The sequence below is a fragment of the Dipodomys spectabilis genome, unplaced genomic scaffold (genome assembly GCF_019054845.1).
Source record: "Dipodomys spectabilis isolate Male_0828 unplaced genomic scaffold, ASM1905484v1 ptg000121l, whole genome shotgun sequence".
Classification (NCBI taxonomy): Eukaryota; Metazoa; Chordata; class Mammalia; order Rodentia; family Heteromyidae; genus Dipodomys; species Dipodomys spectabilis.
The window spans coordinates 1,225,562-1,237,933 of NW_024870798.1; the positions used below are offsets into that span (position 1 = coordinate 1,225,562).

A 12,372-nucleotide genomic window follows, 5' to 3' on the forward strand; every position below is an offset into this window, starting at 1 on the left:
GAAATGGCTTTAATTTTTCAAAATTAAGTATAATGCTGGCTGTAGGTTTGTCATATACAGACTTTATTGTATTGAGGAATGTTCCATGCATTCCTAATTTTTCCAAAACCTTCATCATGAAGGGGTGTTGGATCTATTCTAATGATTTTTCTGCATCTATTGAGATAACCATGTGGTTCTTATTCTTGTTCCTATTGATATGATGAATAATATTAATTGATTTCCGTATATTGAACCAGCTTGACATCCCTGAAATGAATCCTGTTTGATCAATGTGTATCATTTTTGGAGGAATTGTTGAAGTCTATTGGCTAAAATTTTGTTGAGAAGTTTTGCATCAATGTTCATCAAAGGAATGGGTCTATAGTTCTCTTTCTTTGATGAGTCCCTGCCTGGTTTTGGGATGAGGGTTATGATGGCTTCATAGAATGTGTTCCATAGGGAACTTTCTCTTTCAATTTCATTGAAGAGTTGGAGGAGTATTTTTGAGAGCTCAGCTTTGAAGTCCTTGTAGAATTCCGCTGTAAAATCATCTGGTCCTGGACTTTTCTTAGCTGGGAGGTCTCTTATTGCTGTTTCTATTTCAATGCTTGATATGGACCTGTTAAGATTATTTAACTCATCTTGGTTTAGTTTCAGCACGTCAATATTTGCTAGGAAAAGGTCCATTTCTGCCAAGTACTCAAACTTATTAGCATAAAGTTTGAGAAGTATTCCCTTAAAATATTTTGAATCTTGGTTGTTTCTCTGGTGATGTTTCTATTCTCCTCTCTGAGTTTATTTATTTGGGTGTGTTCTCTTCTTTTTCTGATAAGATTTGCTAAGGGTCTGACAATTTTGCTAATTTTTTCGAAGAACCAACTCTTTGTTTTGTTGATGCTTTCTATAGTTTTTTTGGATTCCAATTCATTTAATTCTGATTTAATTTTAATTATTTCTTTCCATCTACTGGATTGGAGTTTATCTTGCTGCTTTTTTTCAAGGAGGTTCAGATGTGCCATTAAATTGTTCGTTTCAGATCTCTCCAATTTGTTGGTGTAGGAACTCAGAGATATAAACTTGCCTCTGAGTACTGCCTTTCCTGTGTCACAGAGAAGCTGGTAATTTGTGTGCTCATTTTTATTGAATAGCATGAACATTTGAATTTCTTTCTACTCTCTTCCTATACCCACTCGTGATTCAGCAGTGTGCTGTTCAGCCTCCATGTGTTACCGTACTTTCTTTGGTGGCTTTTGGTGTTGAGTTCTAATTTTATTCCCTTGGAGTCTGACAGAATGCAAGGTATAACTTCAATGTTTCTGAATTTGGACAGGTTTGCTTTGTGGCCTAATATGTGGTATTTTAGAAATTGTTCCATGTGCTCCTGAGAAAAACGTGTATTCTGATGCTGCTGGGTGAAATGTTCGGTAGATGTCTGTTAAAACTTGTTTATCTATGCAATTGTTTATATCTGCGGTTTCTCTATTGCGTTTGTGCTGAGTTGATCTCTCTAGTGGGGAGAGTAGTGTGTTAAAATCCTCAACAATTAATGTCTGTGGATCTATGTGGGATTTGAGGGAAAGTAGTGTTTCTTGGATAAATTTGGGTGCTCTGTTGTTTGGCAAATAGATATTTAGAATTGTAATATCCTCCTGAATGGGGGATCCCTTAATTAGTATGTAGCGACCTTCTTTATATCTTCTCACAAATTTTAATTGGAAGTCTATTTTATCTGATGTGAGGATTCCAACTCCCGCCTGTTTATGGGGCCATTTTCTTGGTAGATTTTGTTCCAGCCTTTAACATTGAAAATGTGTTTGTTTTTACGGGCAAGATGTGACTCCTTAAGGCAGCAGATAGAAGGATCTTGATTTTTAATCCAACTCGACAGTCTATGTCCCTTAATTGGAGAGTTAATTCCTTTAATGTAAAGATATAGGACTGAGAGGTATTTGGGATTTCCTGCCATGTTATCCACCTTCTTGGGGGCTGTGAAAACTGGGTTCTTCCTATGGTTCTTGGATTCTCAGTTTGGGTGCAGTTTCTTGTCCTTTATTGTGGTCTTGTTGGTTTTCTGTGTGTAGGACGTCTTTAAGCATATTTGTAGGATTGTTTTGGTGGAGATGTATTGTATCAATTCTTTGCTATGGAAGGTTTTTATTTGGCCTTCAGTTATGAAGGAGAGTTTAGCTGGGTACAGTATTCTTGGTTGATAGTTGTTTGTTTTTAGGGCATGGCATACATCATTCCAGGCTCTTCTTGCTTTGATTGTCTCTGCTGAGAAATCTGAGGTGATTCTAATTGGTTTCCCTTTATAGGTGATTAATCTTTTCTCCTTGACAGCTTTAAGGATCTTTTCCTTGGTCTGAGTTGATCCTGTGTGGATTATAACATGACGGTGGGATGTCCTATTCTAGTCTGGTCTATTTGGAGTTCTAAAAGCTTCTTGTATTTTAATAGGCCTGTCTTTTTGCATGTTTGGGAAGTTCTCTGCTAGAATCCTGTTAAACAAATTTCCTAGACCATTAACTTTTGTTTCTAGGTGCTCCTCTACACCCTCCTCTACACCCTAGACCTTCTGATGGTGTCTTCCAAATGTTGGATAGATCTATCATATTTCTTGGACTTGTCTTGGATGGTTGTATGTACTTTGTCTATAAAGTCTAGGCTGTCTTCAATCCCTGAGATTCGATCTTCTTCATGGTCTAACTTGCTGTCAAGACTTTCTACTTTTTTTTTTATTGCTTTTCCTTCTAGTTAGTCAGCTTTGTTGGCTTCAAATTCTTTGTTGAAGCTTTGTTTTAGATTTGGTATGAACTTCTTTACTTCCTTAATTTGGTCTTCAGTGTGTATTCTCAAATTACTTAGTTGATTGTTTATGGTTTCCTTGGACTCCCATTCCTTCTGTTGGTTTCCATTCAGCATTCTCTTTGTGGTCTCCCTGACTTCCTTCTGCTCTTTGTTAATGGATTCCATGAATGCCTTTAGTGATCTTTTTTTATTTTCATCCTGATCTCTCAATTCCTGTATTACTCTTTGATTAGCTTCCTCTCGTTTGTGCGATTCCTGTAGTTCTCTTTGAGTGTTCTCAGCCTGCTCATGCCATTCCTGCTTTTCTCTTTGAGTATTCTTAAGCTGCTCATGCAAATTCTGTATAAGTTTTTGAGTAGCTTCCTCACGCTTATGAAATTCCTGTATAAACTTTGGATTGCCTCCTCTCTCTCCCTATCACGCTCATACATAGTCCTTTGTATGTTTTCAATCTTTTCATTTATCATGTTTGCCAGCAGTGTTTGTAGAGCTATTTGGGAACTCTCCTTTGGATTATTCATTATCTGTTCTGTCCCCTGGTTATCATGAGTGGGAATTGAGATACCCGGACTTGTCATTTTTCTTGTGTTTTTCCTGCTTACTCTGCCCATTTAGGATGAAATTAACACCAGTTTTGTTCTAAAACACTATCTTAAGGCAAGCATCAACCAAAGTCTGTATTTGTACAGTCAATAGTCTGAAGGTACAATCTAGTTCAACAGATACATCTATTCATCATCAAACAACTATATATTAATGGGCTACGAACTGCAAAGAAGAATTTGGTAAACCAGAAATTATTTGGTTTAAGAAGAGATGTGGGTAAAAAATAGGAATAGAGTGATGTGGGAAGGCACAGGGAGTGTTAACTAAGTCCTAATCTCAAAGCAGGAAATAGGTTGGATAGGATGAAAGTAGAGAGAGAGAAAAAAAAGAAGAAAGAGAATGGGAACAAATAGATTTCAGAAAAAATAGAAAGGTAAAAATGAAAAATATTATACAAATTGAAAACAAACTATTCAGAGAAGAACATGAATATAATGAGAGAAGGGGAGGGGTATAAACGAGATGTGAAAAATTTAAAAATAAAATTGGTTGAAATATTATATAGGTATAAAGAGGTAGTGCTGCTATTAAGGAATTTAAGTCTAAGAGGTTTTGAATTGAATAATAAATTTGTGGATTAAGTGTGTACACAATGGGGGATAAGGTCTAATAATCGACTATGGCTGTATCTGAGGATGTGCAGAGCAGCAATTAAGTCACATAAAGAATGAAAGAGAAGAACAGGTGAAAAGGATAAGAAAGAAAGAAAAAAGATCAGAAGTTCAGTAGAGCTAAACAAAAAACAAAACAAAACAAAAAACAAAAAAAGGAAGAAAAACGCACAAACACTTATACCCCTAAAATCAAATTGTAAGAGGAAAAAAAATTACTAGAAAATAACTTTTTTAAAAAAAGGTAAAAATTAAAGATTAAAAAAAATTTTTAGAAAAAAAATTTTTATAAAAGGTACAAAAAAAAATTCTTTGATTTTTTTGGGACAGGTGGGAAAAATCCTGTGTCTACCTTGTGTCTGTAACCAAACTCTTGTTGGAGTCTCTGGTCTGCTTGTGTTCCTGTGGCTTGGTTGGTTACTTAAGTCAGTTTCTTTGAACAGGCAGAAAAATGCTCTGCGATCCTCCTCCCAGTTTAGTTCAATCAGAGGAAATGGCTTTTTCCTCGAGTTTGGAGATGCTGTGATGAGGCTAGGTTCTGGGTACAGTTGAGGCATTTCAGCAAAGAGTAGCTTTTCCCAGGGGCTGGTATGTGAGAAACTCACAGAGCCCAGCCTGGAGTCACTCTCAGGGTTTCTGCTTACTGAATTTCAGTTGATTGTCGATGCTGCTAAAGGGAGGGGCAACCTCTGGCTCTGATTACCCTGTGAATAAAGCCACTCCTGGGGCTGGCGCCCGAGCTAGGTGACTTTTCCCTGGGTGGAGCTGAGTCTGGCAGGTCAGATTAGGCTCTTGTGAGCTAGATGACTCTATATTTATTCCAGAGCCTGAGTTGGAGCTAGCCGCTCTGCTGAGCTTTGTCGGTATCCAAGATGGAGATCTTCGGTACTGGGGGGGGAGGGGTGTTCTTCCCTCCTCTACTCCCTGAGAAGGAGTGAGGACGTCAGGCTTCTACTCATGTCGAGTCTTGGTTCCTGGGTCATCCCTGGTCTGCGAATTGCAGGATGAAGATGTCTGCTTCTTGTCAGCTCTTGCTGGTGTTGAGTAGAACCGCTCGCCCGCCACGTCTGGCTCCTTCGTCCCGGACTCTTTTTGATTCTGGTATGGCGGCGGAAACTGCCGCCACCACGGCTGCTGCCACTGCGGCAGCTGCCCTCTCTGGCCTAACTCTCTGTCGGTATTTTATTTTTGTGGGACTATTAGGAATGGAGTTGTTTCCCTAATTTCAGCCACACTTTTCTCATTGTTGTCCTATAGAAAAGCCATCCATTCCTGAGGGTTAATTTTATACCCTGCTACTTTGCCAAAGTTTTGAATCAGCTTGAGTAATTTGGGAGTGGAGTTTGTGGGATTCTTTAAGTACAAGATCATGTCATCTGCAAAGAGGGGAGTTTTACTTCTTCTTTCCCTATCTCAATCCACTTTATGTTTGCATCTTGTCTTATTGCTGTAGCTAAGCATTCAATACTAGATTGAAGAGCACTGGAGACAATGGACAACCTTGTCCCCTTCCTGTATTAAGAGGAAATTACTTTAGTTTTTCACCATTAAGTATAATGCTTGCTGCAGGTTTGTCTTATACAGCCTTTATTGTATTTTGGAATGTTCCATGGATTCCTAATTTTCTAAGAACCTTAATCATAAAAGGGAGCTTGATCTTGTCCAATGCTTTTTCTGCACCTATTGAAATACCCATGTGGTTCTTATCCTTGCTCCTGTTGATGTGATAAATTATATTAATTGATTTTTGTATATTGAACCAGCTTTGCATCCCTGAAATGAATCCTGTTTGATCGTGGTGTATGATTTTTTGGATGAATTGTTGAAATCGATTGGCCAAAATTTTGTTGAGAAATTTTACATAAATATTCACCAAAGAAATGGGTCTACAAAAAAAAACAAAAACAGAAATGGATCTACAGTACTCTTTCTTTGATGAGTCCCTGCCTGGTTTTGGGATGAGGGTTATTGTAAAGCACATGGGCAGCAAAGATGGCACTGACAGTCAGTTGAGTGGGCAGAGCCCAATTTGCTTTACTTTCAGTGCATAACCAGCCCGAGGAAGCTTAGGTGTATGATAGGGTGTGACCTTGACAGTGATTGGTTCCTTCTCCTCCACTGCCATGCCACTGCCTGCTATTTTTTTTTGCTTTAAAAAGGGTTTTCTCTGTGTTAATAAATGAGTTTTCCAGCTTGACTTGGCTCCCCGCTGGGTCTGATTGTCTCCCAGGCTAAGGGAGGCTGAGGAAGGTGCGAACATCCACGTTATCTTTCCTCGGACCCTGTCCATCTTTTGTGGGATGGACGAAGACCGGACATGTGGCTCCCAAGATGGGTCTTGAAAGGAAAAGATACCAGCTGAGGCTAAATGGTCTCTCAGGGTAAGTGAAACCCTTAGTATGTGTAATGCTATCTCACAGAAGAAGGAGGAGGAGGCAACATCAGGAGTAAAAGGAGTAAAGTAGGACTTGGGAATTGAGAAGGAAAAAGAATGGGTCAAATTTGATGGAGAACACACTGAAACATGCATCCAGGTGACTGTGAGAAGTTTTCTTTCTCCATGCCTTCTATTAATTTTCCCAGCCTGATCATAGGTTTGAACGGATTTTGTTGCCACAGGGAATGGCCAATAGCCCCGCCTTTTGCCAACAATACTTGGCTACACTTTTAGGGCCTGTGCTGGGTTTAGATACCTCCATTGCTTATGCCTACAAGGATAACATAATACTGGTGCAACAAGACCCCAGACAACTTGAGTGTCTTCTGGCCCAGGTTCTTGCCATATTGAAAAAGGGGGATTTTACCATAGCCCTCAATAAAATTCAAAATCTACCTCCTTTTAAAATGCTCAGGTCCCACCTTACCTTGACTCAGGCCAGCCCTCTTAAGCCTTTGCTGGATATTCCAGCCTCTCTAACCTTAATCCAACTTCAGAGTCTTTTAGGGGAAATCAATGGGATGTTGCCATGGGTTTCTGTCTTTAAAGATAGTCTTGTGCCCTTATTTGCCCTACTAAAAGACAGGATGCCCCAAGAAGTTATTACAATTACAGAAAGCCATCAGGCAATATTTTTGCAGTTCCATAGCTTTGTTTATCATTAATATTTTAAATTTTTCAAAAAGGGCAACTGAATCCAGATTTTAGAAGCACTGAGGACAACTAAACTCTAAACCCCAAGTAAAAGTCAGGTGAAAGGACCCCCTGACACAACAATGGAGAGGACCTGACCCCCTAGTTATTATGGGCAGGGGATTTGGATGCGTTTTTTCCAATAGGGGAGACAGCGCCCATTTGGATACCTGCCAGGAGCCTTAAGTTTTTACCCATTTCCTCTATGCAGGAGGATGTCCAAGGATAAACTAACCAACAAGAAAAGAAAAACGGCTATGGTGGCCGAGGCTTGTGTTTAAAAGAGGAAAGCCAGAAAGATAACCATTAACCATCCCCAAGGGAAACCAGCCCTTGAGAAGCTCTTTTGTTTTCTAACAATTGCAGATAGCAATACTCCAGCTGTTGGTTGTCCTGACCCTCCCAGTCCTGGCAATGGCCTTACAGAATCTGCATCAACCTCAAGGGTGACTTGGGCAGTGATCAGCCCTGGCAATGTAGAAATCATCAGTAGCACCACAAGAAAAGCTGTCCCTTCGACCTGGTGGCCTGACCTTCATTTTGATCACACCCTATGTCATTATGTTTGGACCGTTTAATATTTCTGTAGGAGCTAATTATTTTAATGTTACCTGCTTTAATTGTCCTTTTACTAATTGCTTGTATAATGGCATTATTGCTAACTTATTATTAAACAATCACCTTTTGTTATGCTTTCAGTTTAGATCTTTTTCAACCCCACAGGCAAATAGCTGGATTAGAACAAGCCCCACCTCTGTACTCTGAAGTAGCAAAGACTGCTATCCCGTTCTTGACTAATGTTAAAGGACTGCTAATGACTTTGCTTGTCCTGGTAATGCTTTTGCTGATGGTTTTTCTATGCCTTCCTTGCATTATACGTGCACTGCAAAACTCTTATGAGCTTAGCCAGCCAGTTACATAAGATCAAGCTCCAAGGGAATGAATTTCCCTTGAGAGGAATCACAGACAGAGATGGGTAAGAGGGGGTGTCAGTCTGACCAACCAAAGACAGGGCCTTCAGCTTCGCTCTGAAGAAGGTCCTGATGATGGGTAAGGCAGACAAGGCAATCCACCAACCTAAGAGAGGCGGGTTCACTTCTTTAAACAAAGAAGGGGGAGAAGTTGGGGCCATTGGGAGCTGAGAGTAAAGCTCAAAGGTCCTCTTGAACCCTGTGCTCTCTTAAAGGCACGTACAAGGAACTGGCTTACTTAAAAGACACCAGGTGCCCAGGATTACTTTGCTACATCTGCAGTTTGTTTTTTATTTTCCATGTTTTTCTGGTCTATAGTAGAATTGCCTGAGTATGGGGGCCCACGAGGATGCACCGTGCTGCATGTGTAGAACTCCCAATATCCAGGCTGCTCCCATGTTCTAAGAGAACGACCTTAAAAGATACTGACTTTTATATATGCCCAGGAACTAATTGAACTGCTTTGGATATTTCTAACTGTGGTGGGACTGATGTTTATTACTGTGCTAGGTGGGGATGTGAGGTAACTGGGACAGGCTCTTGGATCATGCACGAGGACCCTCCCTATCCTTGTCTGGCGAATCAGGCCCCCCAGACTTGGCTCGAACCCCCAGTGTGGCCAATGCTATTCTTACCAATGTAATCCGGTTAAAATAACCTTTACAGAGGAGGGAAAAGGATAACAAATTGGGAGGTGGGTCTGCCATTACAACAAAAAAGGGGGAATCTGTAGAGCACTTGGGCACCAAATATGACACTGAGAGGGAGTTGAGTGGGCAGAGCTCAATTTGGTTTACGTTCAGTGTGTAACCAGCCTCTGGAAGCTTAGGTGCATGATAGAGTGTGACCTTGACAGTGATTGGTTCCTTCTCCTCCACTGCCACGTCACCAGCTGCTTTTTTTTGCTTTAAAAAGGGCCTGCTCTGTGTTAATAAATGAGCTTTCCTGCTTGACTTGACTAACCGCTGGGTCTGATTATCTCACAAGCTAAGGGAGGCTGGGTAACAGGCGAGTGGCCGCATTACCTTTCCTTGGCCTCCATCCATCATTCCTGGGACGGACGAAGACCAGACAGGTAATGATGGCTTCATAGAAAGAGTTAGGTAGAGAACTTTCTTTTTCAATTTCATTGAAGAGTTGGAGGAGTATTTGTGTGAGCTCTGCTTTGAAAGCCTTGTAGAATTCTGCTGGAAAACCATCTGGTCCTGGGCTTTTCTTAGATGGGAGGACTCTAATTGCTGTTTCTACTTCAATACTTGATATGGGGCTGTTAAAATGATTTAACTCATCTTGGTTAAGTTTTGGCATGTCAATATTTGCTAGGAAAAGGTCCATTTCTGCCAAGTTCTAAAATTTATTAGTATTAAGTTTTGAGAAGTATTCCCTTATAATGCTCTGAATCTTGGTTGTTTCTCTGGTGATGTTTCTATTCTAAACTCTGAGTTTATTTATTTGGGTTGTTCTCTTCTTTTTCTGATAAGGTTTGCTAAGGGTCTGTCAATTTTGTTAATTTTTTCAAAGAACCAACTCTTTGTTTTGTTAATTCTTTCTATGATTTTTTGTGGATTCTAATTCATTTAATTCTGATTTTATTTTAATTATTTCTTTCCTTCTACTGCATTGGGGTTTATATTGCTGCTCTTATTCAAGGAGGCTCAGATGTCGTATTAAACTGTTGGTTTCAGATCTCTCCAATTTGTTGGTGTAGGAACTCAGAGCTATAAACTTGCCCCCGAGTACTGTCTTTGTTGTGTTCCAGAGGAGCTGGTAATTTGTGTGTTCATTTTTGTTGAATATCATGAACATTTGAATTTTCTTTCTAATCTCTTCCATGACCCACTCGTGATTCAGCAGTGTGTTGTTCAGCCTCCATGTGTTACTGGACTTTCTTTGGTGGCTTTTGGTCATGAGTTCTAATTTTATTCCCTTGTGGTCTGAGAGAATGCAATGTATAAGTTCAATGTTTTTGAATTTGGACAAGTTTGCTTTGTGGCCTAAAATGTGGACTACTTTGGAAAATGTTCCATGTGTTGCTGAGAAAAACGTGTATTCTTATGCTGCTGGATGAAATATTCAGTAGATGTCTGTTAAATCTAGTTGATCTATACGGTTGTTTAGATATGCGATTTCTCCAGTTGATCTATCTAGTGGGGAAAGTGGTGTGTTAAAGTCCCCAACAATTAATGTCTTTGGATCTATGTGGGATTTGAGGGAAAGTAGTGTTTCTTGGATAAATTTGGGTGCTCTGTTGTTTGTTTAATAGGTATTTACAATTGTAATATTCTCATGGAGGAGAGATCCCTTAATTATTAATATGTAGCGACCTTCTTTATTACTTCTTACTAATTTTAATTTGAAGTCTATTTTATCTGATATTAGGATTGCAATTCCTGCACAGTTCCACTTCCCCAAACTAAAGGACTTTTGACACCCTTACATCTTTCTTTCGAGAATTGAGATAGTAAAGATATGCTGGATAGCCTTATGTTGAACCTTTATGTAAAACCAGGCCTGAAGAACAATATAGAAGAAACTTTATTTGATATTGCCAAAAGGATATGTATCACTACCTCTATGAAGTTGTGAAAGGCTGTACAAATTGTTCACCAAAGTCCTAATGGTCGGGTTAAGTTTCTTAAATTTCAAAAATGCAACTCCATCTTTTGTGTCCCTACAAAACATTTTCACAATCCAAATAAGAGCAATATCTTTTTTTTTTGGTCGGTCATGGGGCTTGAGCTCTGGGCATGGGAGCTATCCCTGTGCTCTTCAGCTCAAGGTGAGCGCTGTACCACTTAAGACACAGCTCCACTTCCAGTTTTCTAGAGGTTTATTTGAGATAAGAGTACCACAGACTTTCCTTCCCAGGCTGGCTTTGAACCATGATCCTCAGATCTCAGCCACCTGTGTAGCTAGGATTATAGGCAATATTTTACTGTAAAAATTCATGGATTCAATGGAATTCTTCCAAGTGAATTTCCTGCCTTGGATGTAAAAATGTATTCAATAGTTTTTGTATACATGTATACTAATTTCTTCAGAGTTTGTGATTTTTTAATCAGAAATAATTTTAATTTACCTGTTGAAATGAGTAGTACAGAAACTAAAATATTTCTGATGCTTGTCTGAAAAAGTATATTTTAAAATATTCTATATTCTATGTTTGCATAATGTTCATAATTTATTTTCTCCTAGATATACTTTGAATTCTACATTTTTTTATAATATATAGGTCCATTAATGTGTCCTTTCCGATTGCATTCCATATAGAACAGTTTGATTCCTTTTTTTCTAGGTCTTAATATTATTTTTCTTTGGGATAAAATGACAGTGTTGTCTAATTTGAAAAGTTTTGTAAAGTTTATGCTATGTAAACGCCTTTCTGAGGTGAAGATTTAATACACTGATGTCAAACTAAATTTAATAATATGAATTACGTGTATTGTTACACTTGTAATTTTGTAATCAACTTTTTAATAACTGTTTTTCATTTCTTGCATCTGAAGAATGAAAAATATGGAATACTTCTCAAATTTACATATTATCCTTGTGCAAGTGCCATGTTAATCTCTGTATTGTAATTTGAGTATACGTACTGCTGAAGCATGTAATATGTTCTAAATTTAAGTAGTTAATGATGCAATCTTTATACAGGCTTATATCTATGGGTGCCTACTTGTAAGAAGGAAACCTTATTGTTCCTAACAATGGTATCGATCTTATTTCCCTAAAATTCTGTGAATAGTGGAAAAAAGTTATATTGATCAGCCGATTGCTCACATTTGCAAAATTTTTTTGTCAATGACTATATTAAGTCTTTTATTTGGTATTTGATCGTACTCTCAATTATTTATAGATAGGTCCAAAGGTGATGGCTTTTTCAAGTACTTATTTATCCGACTGAATTAGCTTTGTGGACCTAATGGATTCAAAGTAAGCATTGCTTAAGAGCTACTTCTAAACTTCTTCAGCTGGCAATTTCCCAAATGAGGTGTTACTGGAACAAATGTCTACCTGAGCCTTTACCCGTCTTCCATGTGCGAACAGACCAACTAGAATATCTTACCCTGACAGCAAAGATTTTCTTACTAGAACAAAACTAATCTTGGTTACAAGGGATCATAGAGAGATGAACAGTACAAATAGAACTGTTCAGATTAGAAGGTATTTTATCAAAATATAATTGTTTATTATACCTTCCATTTCAAAAGTAGCTAAAGCCAAGAAGGTGGAAAAATTGTTCGTATGCATGATTACTTTTTGT

General features: G+C 38.6%; 1 pseudogene; it reads right to left on the reverse strand.

The window, feature by feature from the left end:
* Nucleotides 1–11,618: 11,618 nt before the first annotated feature.
* Nucleotides 11,619–11,715, reverse strand: LOC122115610 (annotated as a pseudogene).
* Between the last annotated feature and the right edge of the window lie 657 nt (nt 11,716–12,372).